Genomic DNA, 10,640 nt, shown 5'->3' with positions numbered 1-10,640 from the left:
CAGGAGAGCGTGTGTGTGTGTGTGCGTGTGTGTGTGCGTGTGTGTGTGTGTGTGTGTGTGTGTGTGTGCATCACTCTGTGCTGACATGCACATATGTTTATTGCTATATATGTCTTGGTTAATGAACTCGGTGGTTGATGTGAATGCAGATAAACAGTGGAAGATTAACTCATCATCAAAGTCTTCATCGGCGCTAAAATACAGGAATCAGCCTCTCTGCACACACACTCCTTTCGACACACACAAACACATTGCCAAGAACTCTCAAGGGCACCGCTAAAGTCAGAGCCGGAGGCTTGAAAACATTAACACTCCTGTTTTGGTCTCTTACCATGCATCACTTCATCCTCTTATCCTCCCCTCTATCCTCAATCTGACACCATCATCAGCTTTCATGCACTCAAACACACACCCACACACCTGGAACTATAACTTATCTGCTAAATCTTTAGGCTGTCATTATCGCATCATTTATTCAAAGGGAAGCTTAAAGGACCTGCCGATTGCCGGTGTCCATCCTTCTTACGTTACATCGCGGTGATAAAAAAGCACGTGGCCTACGAGAGCATGACCTCTGAGCTGCGTGCCTGAACTTATCTGTTCACACAATACTTCCTGTTTGGAAACTGTTGCTATTCTTCTGGGCTCACTTTTATTTTTTGTTGATGATAAATATAGAGCAGACAGAAGATGTTGGTCTTTTATTGGCCGTGGCTCAGAGGACGGGGAGTCAGACAGTGTGCCAAAAGGATGAAGAAGAGTGTGAGTGATTATGGGACGGTGTGCTGGTGTTAAGTTGCCATTTGACTGACAAGAGAATGAAGCAAAAATATCACTGATGTAGGAAGAGGAGGGCTTTTGTTTGTGCATTGGATCAGCTAGGAGGGATCACATTTGTTCGTCAAAAAGGTTTAACTTGAGGGAAAACTTGGTTTAGAAGCAGGAAGAAAAGGTCAGATTTTGTTGTGGAGAAAGAAGAGATTGCCCTGATTTGAATTAGATCTAAGTAAGGAGCTGCTTTTTAACTTTTACCTTCATCTTTTGACTGTGTGTGAGTTTATATGTGTATGTGTGTGGAACATTTGTATGTTACCGCTCAGAGGAAAAAAAAAAAAAAACATCATTAGCCTGCTGTTCAGACACCAGAGATGCTGTGATCGCTCACCGCTAAAGAATCAAATCTTCTAGAAGATGATAGAAATAGTCTCCAGCCCTCACTGAATATGTCTGTATAAGTGTGTGTGTGTGTGTGTGTGTTTGCATGTACGAGCGTCCATCCTGAGATTTTCTGACACAGATTCAGTGATGACACACTGTACCTGCTGATAGATGGTATATAATGTAATTTTTCTGTTGTTTCTTTGGAAATTTTCTTTAGTTTTGTACGTCTTGAATCATAAGCAATAAAGAACTTACAGGAGAATTTTGGTCTTTTTAAAGCTGGGCTCTGTTTCCCAATCTTTTATGGTCTGAAGGATTCATGGGGACAGAAGTGTTTTGATCGCTCAAATATCTAACAAGAAAACTATAAGCAGTGACTGTGAAATGGCTGTCATCTAAAAGTCTGGAATTAAATGTCATGTTTTATGTTCTTTACACCCCATAAGTGTGTGGGCTAAGAGGTTTTTAACCAAGATCTAAGTCTTACTCCCAATGTGTTGCATGATCAACACACATTGTGTTGCATGATCAACACAATGTGTGTGCAGAGTCCTTCGGATGACTGACCTCCCACAAGATCTCTGACTTATAAACCATGTCACACCTCCCAGGTCTTGCATAAACAGCATAAACAACACAGAAAGTTGCTGTTTTTTACTATTTTAAATTTAGCTATTTGCATGTCATTTTTCTTTTTTTTAATCCCTTTCGGGCCCGACCTGAGACAAAATGATAGAAGTCCAGTTTGTTTAGGATTAGGTTTTTATTTGGCCCTTTAACAAAATGATTGATTAAATGATTGACTTATGGAGGGTATATTTTACAATCATTACAATGTCATCTGTGAAAATTATTATAATGTAAAATGCAACCTCCTAGTATCTATAAGGGGTCGAAGACAAGTATCAGATTGTGTTCAACAGAGTTTTGAACAAAATATTTACCATATGGTGATGCTAAAAGTCTCAGAAACTGTGTGTATCAAACATGACACGTCTGACTTTATAGGGTTAAATTTACTTTTATGGAACGGCACTTTGTATTTAACATTTTCCCAAAACTCTTATTGTTCTGCATCTCCTTTAACAAACAAAAAAATCCTTGATTGCATCTTCATATCATTGTAGATGCTCATCGATCTCCATGGGAAGCCTTATTAATAATGCAATCCACGATTTATATTAATAACAGGAGCTCGTTCATGCAAAAAATAAGAATTCTCACTTTGACAGATGATATACTAATCCTTGTTGAGTGTTGCAGTGTGTGTTGCACAGCAGTATTTAGTGCTGGAGGAACTAGCCAAACAGTCAAGAATAACATGAGTATAATCCTCTGAGTGATTTGTATTAAAATATTGAGTATTGCGTAGATACTATCAAAACAAATGATAATAGAAATGGGCTGATAAAAAGCGTCTAATGAATGTTGCAAAAGAGTCATTGCTGCAGACAAATGCCCCTCAGATTTTGTTACAGCTTTTTGATGACTGCTGGTTACAGCTATGCTCCTTAAAATGGAGCTGACTCCATACATTTCTGTGTCTTTTAATTATTTAGACCCTAAAAGACGTAAAAACTGGGCCCAGGTTTAATTTTTTTTTTTTTTTTTAACGAGAGAAGAAGAACTGAAAAGTAGTTTCCTAAGCGTTTACTTGTTAATGCAGAAAAAATTTGTGGATTTTTGTGCTGTACAGGAATTCTCTCATGAATAAAAGCAGCTCTGTTAAATATTGTTACGACCTTTGCATCATGAACAGATAAGCTGTAAAATGTCTGAAAAGACCTTTCTGTGAAGCACACATAAGTGCTAATGCTAAGTGCTGGGATGTGAAGTAAATGTCATCTTAAAACAGATTTTTAATACGTAACATTGAAGTTAACGCTCATCATATCATATTATATTAATTGATGGTATTTTTGTAATTAATGTCACTACAATAGGACCAATTTCCATCTTAGTGCTAGACTGCTCTATCCACATCCCTGTTTTAAATCTGTACAGATATGCAAGAAATGCTGTGTGTTTTCGGCTCAGTCGGCCCGTGTGTTCACTTATACCTGATCCAAGCCCGTTTATTTCTTATGAGATTTTTTCACACTTATTTTTTTTTCTGAAGGCTGCAGTTCTTATTGATGAGACTTTTTTTTTGTTTTCAAATTACATTCAGATTGCACGGTCACTATTTCAGAGCAGATGCTCAAGCGGTTCACGTTTCTGCAGGTGTCATCACATCAACCATCACCAGAGTCTAAGAAATTCTAACTTTCAGTGGTGAAAATATTGAATATTTGACCCTACTGTGGGAACTAACCTCCACTCTGGGAGAATGTTGATAGAAATCTAAGAGAAACCCATTTTCCCACTCTGTGTCCCCCCCAACACACACCCACACACACAAACATATACAGAGTGAAAAAGAGAAATGAAACATTCATAAACCACAGTCATACTTGAGCCATACTCCATTTCCTGTAAATTGGACACAGTCTGTATGTCATGTGTGGCTCTAGATAACTCAGAGATTTGACACCACACATAAACACACACACACACACACACACACACACACTGGTGCTGGGATTCAGGGGATTGAAGCAAGAGTAGAAGAAGCTGATAGAGGACGTAAGCCGCAGCACTTTTGGATTTTTTTTTTCTCTGCTCTCTCACCCGACAACTTTTCTTTCTTTTTTTTTTTCTTTCTTTGCTTTATTGATCCTCATAATATGCTTCCACCTGCTGGGTTAACATCACCTCAGCCTTCCCTCTTTCTTTCTTTCCGCTCCCTCCTCCCTTCACATCGCTTGTGTTGCCAACCCCTCACACCACTGGCAAAGAGCAAGCTCTAATCCATCATCCGGCCTGCAAAATTCTGTCTGCTGGGTCTTACGGCTCGGGCACTTCTGAAAGCTTCTCAGAGAGAGAGACAGGAGAGACTGCAGACTGTCATGTTGACAGAGAAAAAAAGATACAAAAAAAAGGAAGAAAGAAGAAAAGAAGTACATGTATATGCAGTGTTAAGAACACAAACCCCCGGAAGCACAACCACAGTGCAAGAGCCAAAACACTTTATGTTCACACAACTATCACAGTGTGCTTTTGAGTGGGTGGGTGTGTGCTTGACTTTGTGTGTTCAGTCTGGTTTGATCCCTTTATTTCTCTGAGGGTGATGTTAGAGCTTGAGCATGAAGCCCAGAGTCCATCTAATGCAATAAGTCAATAAAACACCCCATCGTTGCACACACACACGCACACACACACACACACACACACACACACATATAGAACAGAAAACTGTCTTCCAGGGAAGAAGATGAGCATTTCTTCCTTTGTAGATTTGTTAAAGTTGTGATAGTCTGCTTCACATTCTGCTATTTGATGACAGCCCTGCAGTGGACCATGTTGTAGTAGAGATAATCCTCCTCTTCCCTTTCACGTAAGAAGGTGAAAATCATGTTTGGGATGTTAAAAACATCCAGAAGAAGGTGAAGATTTCAGCATCACTTTCAGCGTGACCCCACTCTTAGTGTGCACACACAAACACACACGCATAAATACTTACTGGCATGAAAACCTTCCTGCAGATGACATTGTGTGGGAGCGAAGGGGAGCACAGCTGTCAGCAGGATTCCCTCTTCCTGCTTTCTCTTAAACTGCAAACATGTGGAAGCTGAGAAGGGAGGAGAGTGCTGCAGCATGAAGGAAAACACAAGCAGAAAGCAGAAACTTTGATCATGTTTTGACCTGGCTCTTTCTCTCATGAGTCTAGCTGGTTTGTGCTAACTCTACAGTGTCCACCTGTGTTGTTGAGATTTTACTCCAAACATGATCTATTGAAGAGCTTTTCTATGTCTTAAAAGGAGTAAACCTACACTGTAGCCCCAAAGCCAATGAAGATAATAAGTAGCATAGGTCAACAGTTAACAGAGTCAGACCTAAATTGAAAAAAAATATTAACATTTCTAGAAAATGGATAATTCTTCTACAAATTCTTCTACAAATAATGTAACCAAGCTTTGGAAATTTTAACTTATCTACCAGAAAATGTTGCATGGACTGGGTGTAACGCAGGCTAGTCGATGTGTACTAAAATTGAGAAAATAGTCAGAATCAGACTACATGTTCATATAAGAAAGTCAGAATAATAAGAACAAGACACAAAGAGATATCAGTGTTACATTTATTTGTTAGACTAAAACTCTGCAGAATTATTATTCTTGTTTGTGTTTTATATTGTTGTTTTCAGAGGTTTAGTGGTGTGAGCTGAGGTGCTTTAAAGAAAGACTTAAGAGTCAGAGACTCTTTTTTTTGCACACCTAGATTGTAACGGGACTCTGAGGTCAGAAGTCGAAAGAGCACAAGCGAGATGTTGGATGCATGATGATGACTGATTTTCAACATTTAAGCACACGAGGAAAACACACATGCTGATCAGCGAAGCATCTATGGGTCTTTTCTCAATATCAAATCGGGCCTGAACACACTTTTGCAGACAAACACTGCCTGCTGATCACTGGACTTTTATCTTTTGACTCAATGCAGCTGTTATTTTTTCTCGTCTTCACCACACAAACACACAAACCTTTACAGAAACTCTCCTCTGTATGACTTGCAGTTCCAGCTGTTTAAACTGCAGTAACTTACATTAAGTAACATTTTATCTTTTACTAATGATTAAAAGAATAGATTGATGTTTAACCATTGGCTGTGCTCTCATTCTTTTAAAACGCATGTTCTCTATGGATCTTGCTTTTTAATTTTGTTGGTGTTAAACAAAAAGGCTCACCAAATCTGCACAATGTGTGGACTGGAGGTGATTGATTGATGCTGTAGATTGCATGATAAATAAATGCATGATGATCCTGCAATTTGTTTAACAGATGTCAATCCTAAAATACCATTTATTTATTTAAATTTCACTGATCTTCTAACATCTTTCACATCTTTTGTCACCTCCAAGGCCCGTAGTGTTTCTCCCTGCAGTGTTTGCTCTTATTTCTTTCTCATTCTTCCTCTCTCTCCTGATTTGCCTTGTCGTTTACTCTCCTTTCTGCTCTACCTCCCATATCTCTTGTCTTTTTGGCAGGGGCAGCAGTTTTATTATCCAGCCTCACCTCTGCCAGGATGGATCAGATACTGCAGTGGAGTCGTCTACACTCTGCACTTAACAGAGAAAGATGGAGGGAAATGAGAGACTTGCCTGAGGGAGGTAGAGTTAGTGGCACAGGTGGAGTTTATTCCTTTTCCGCATAAGAAAAGTTGTAAGAGTACAGTCTGGTGGTCCAGCTAATAGTGTCAAATATTTTACACACACGGAGGTGCAAATGTTAAATAGACAGAGTGTGTCTGGGTAGTGAGTGGTCCAATTCTGCTTGGTTAACAGAGCATCACTGTGGCCACAGGCTTTCTACCAAGGGATGGAAGGCCAGACATGGCACGCCAAAGCGAGAATGCCATGCCTGATCTCTGCTGCCAGCTCAGGAGAACCTCAATCGATCCTGACAGCTCAGTGTGTCACCAGGTCACACTGGCAAACTGAGACAGAAAAGCAAGAGCAAGCGCAAGCAAGTATCTCAGTTTGCTAAAATGAATTTAGCCAACCAGTATCTTTTTCCTTTTCCCTCTGCAAGAAGGATCAGGCTTTAGAAAGAATACAAACTGGTGTAGCTTACTCCTTATGCTAATCCTGTGTGCATTTTAAATAAGTCTCAGTCTCAACTTGCTTTTCAATGCAATCCCTATAATTTACCTATTCAGAAAAAAAGACTGAAATTCATTCATTCATTCATTATCCGAACCGCTTATTCAGATGAATGGTCGCGGGGAAGCTGGAACCTATCCCAGTGGTCTTTGGGTGAAAGGCAGGGCACACCCTGGACAGCTCGCCAGTCCAATCGCAGGGATCTTATTCTCCTTTAAATGCATATTTAATTTTAATTTTACATTAATTTTCAGACTAAAGAAAGTTAATCAACTGTGATAAAGTAAATCTAAATATTTCAACGCTGCAAAACATCAACAACGTCTGTAAGGTCCTGTAAGGTGAGGCTACTAGATAGATTTATCATACTTGCTGCTGGAACTATTTTTTCTACAGATGTTGTTATTCTGTGTCAGTCTCCTGTTTATGTTGCAGTCTGCACAAGTTGGATCTTCACATAAATTAAGGTTCTTCTAGGACTTTAACCAAAACCCTCTTTCAAGATAAGAAATACACTCACACTTCCACTTTAATTACTCAAAACACATCCACAGATTTTGTATTAACGTCTGAACAAGGGAATCACAATGGGAAGACAGAATAGCTTGACATGATGAGAAAACTTCCCCAGTAGACATCTGACTTTCTCACCCTGACCTGCTGGCCTCCTGTCTGATGGCAAATCTCCCTCCAGGACCAAAACTGAACTTGTACCGAAAGGAGGGCATAGTACGTGTGAGGTTGTTCAGTGGATCAAACATGGTTGTCTTGCTTTGGACAGACAGACGGGAGCAAATGGAGAGAACAGAAGTTGTAAAGGAAACATGTGAATCCTCCATATTTGTTTCTCAGCTCTAATGCACTTCTCTTTGTGGCCTTCGTGTGTTTGTCATCCCTTACTTGAACATGCGGTCAGAGGGAGAGCCTGTAACTGTGCTGAGCTGCAAGAGAAGGTGAACCAGCCAGATTAAACCTCAGAATAGCTTCTCAGTCTTCCTCTAATAGAGTTTGTCTCCCTTTGAGACTAACAGCTCATTACCACAGGACCGCCCCCAAGGACCCTCACCTTCTTTATCATTGCCATCTCCTCAACCCCTCGATATGACCTCACCCCAAAGGTGTAGCCCCTACGTCAGGACGGGCATCTGCACATATATCCTCTCTTCTTTTGATTGGCTTCTTATATTTCTTATGTTTGTACGTGACCTCTCTTTTCAACATTACAGCTGTCAGCCTTTTGTCAAACATCAGTATGAGTCCTCTGTCTTTCGGCAGAATCAAACAGAGTAACACACACCCGCCTCCTTTGCCTCTGTTCCCCTCCATCCCCTTGCAGAGTGGCTCTTTTCGACACCTTTCCTGATTTGGAAGGTTTTGATGAGAATTCCCCACCTTAATCTCCTCTGTTTCCTTACTTAACCCTCCCAGGGGCTTCTGAGATCTGCTCTGACTGAAGCACACACCCAAGAATGACTGGATAATGATAACTGAGTTACACACACTGACACATGAGCGTGCACGCTCTTGCTTTATTGTAGGTTTAATGAGGTCTCTTTTTTTTCTCTGCCTTGCTTTTTCTCATGTTCAAGTGTCATCATTTTCATTCTGGTGCTGATCCGTGTTGTCAAATTGAAACATTAGCTGAGACAACCACTTGAACTCATTTCAGAATTTAGATTAACTTGATAATTTCCTGAGTAGTCTTTTGTCAAACTCTGAGATCCGCAAACTCTATGAAGTCAGGCTGAAAAGGTCTCTTTATGAATACAGAGTGGTTTGTGTCAGCGTGTCTGTGAGATTGGAAATCACAGCATCTGATCGTCTGTACTGTCTGAGAAAGGGACCTCAAGCATGGCACACTTGAATCATACGTAGCTGGACATGTGTTGAAGCACAAACATATGTCTCTATTTGGAACATTAGTACTTGTAACCATTTTATTTGTAAAATACACCACATTCTTTGTCTGGTAATATCGCATCTAGTATCAATGCTGTGCAAGTGATAACCACTTCATGACTTCATGTTTAAACGAGAGGGAGCTCTAGGCTGTAGGTGTGGTTTATCAGGTAGGAAGTCTATTTCCTGGAAACTGTGGTCATGTGTTTTTCTCTTTGTCTGTACTGGATACCATGTGCCAGGTGCTAGTAAAATGCCAAGAAAGCTATTGGTGGTGTTTTGCATTCTTCTTCTTCAGTGTTATTCCCATACACACTTCAATTCAATTCAATTCAGCTTTATTTATATAGCGTCAAATCACGACAATGCCATCTCAAGACGCTTTACAGACAGAGGGGAAAACATAATGAAGCCCAATTCATAATATCCCATATAAGGAAACCAACAGATTGAGTTGAGTCCAACTCAATCTCCCATCCTGAGCAAGCACATTGGCAACAGTGGGAAGGAAAAAACACTTGTCATTATCATAACAAGATTCTACAGATTCAGCATGGATCTCACCTTTTATCAACTCACTGTAACTTTCAATTAAAACTCATTAAGACTAAACTATCGATCATCTTAGCCAGTTATTTCATTTAGCTCAACATCACCGTCAGCAAAGCCGACCAGCTGTCTTTTTATGATCATAGTCCATATGTTTCTCAGTCGTGCTGCTTTTCACTTCACATGATAGGAAAAATCAAGCCATATCTGAGTAAGTCTGCTTTTCAACTCTTCGTACAGACCAATACCATCTCATTTATCATCTAATGTAATGATTATTGACCCAGAACTTGGCAACATGTCGTGCTTGATCAACCAAAAAGGGCTCACCAAAACTTTGCTGGCCACCTCTTAGATGCCCAAATCTAATTCAGCGAATAATGCACGTCTGTGAAGTGGTTTTTGGATCTGCATATATGCTAATGCTCCTTCTTTACACCTGCTCTTTGCCCAGGAGGATAGCTTGTGACTGACATCCACACGGTCCACATATGAGCAGTTAAATGTACACTGCTATCATTTCTGAAAATAAACTTGTGGAACAATTTACCAAATGCTATTATAGCAGTAGCATCCCACACTATTCTGAAAAATCTCATGCAAAATATTTCCAATGATCCCCTCCTTTGCTAACATAACATCTTAACAAGGTTAACCTGCAGAGGACAAAACTTTAGCAGACAAGTCTTGAATATTAATCCAATTATGAAACATGAAGAAGAAGGCCTATGCGTAGAAGTGAATAGTCCAGTTACCATTTACTTCTCATTAGGAGAAAAATGAACTGAACTAAAGAAGAGTCGAGTATGTTTATGAACAAAACACAAATTCTTGATTAATTACTTTCTCAGGAAATGTATTATGTATGTGTTATTATGAGCCAACAGAGGATATTTTTACAGTTTTAGGCATGGATCGCAATTTTACACTGAAACTGTGGTCCCATCTATGCCAGTAACGTTTTTATTTGCACACTTAATTCATTTCAACAAAATTTTGCTAATGTAGCGAAGCTTGTCGCGTGTTTTGTTGGATAAAATCATACAATGTGGAAAAAAATGTGTTTACAACAGCAGCAAACTTCATTTTTGAGTGATTCAACTGAGTGATACATATCATTAAAGTAATTGTTGACGTTCTTTTCTCTAAAGTCTGTAATATCTAAAATGCAAACACATTAAACCATTGATCAGAAGGTTACGTAATTCAACTCTGGTTGAAATGAATCTGACCAAGTCAGAGGATTCAAGTTAGAATTGACTAATCTTTGTTGAGGAAAAGAAGATTGTACATATTTGGAGAGGAGGTCTTGCTAATACCCTTAGCTGCT

This window comes from Telmatherina bonti (genome assembly GCF_933228915.1).
Source record: "Telmatherina bonti genome assembly, chromosome: 8".
NCBI lineage: Eukaryota > Metazoa > Chordata > Actinopteri > Atheriniformes > Telmatherinidae > Telmatherina > Telmatherina bonti.
Note: the sequence above shows the minus strand (reverse complement) of the source record.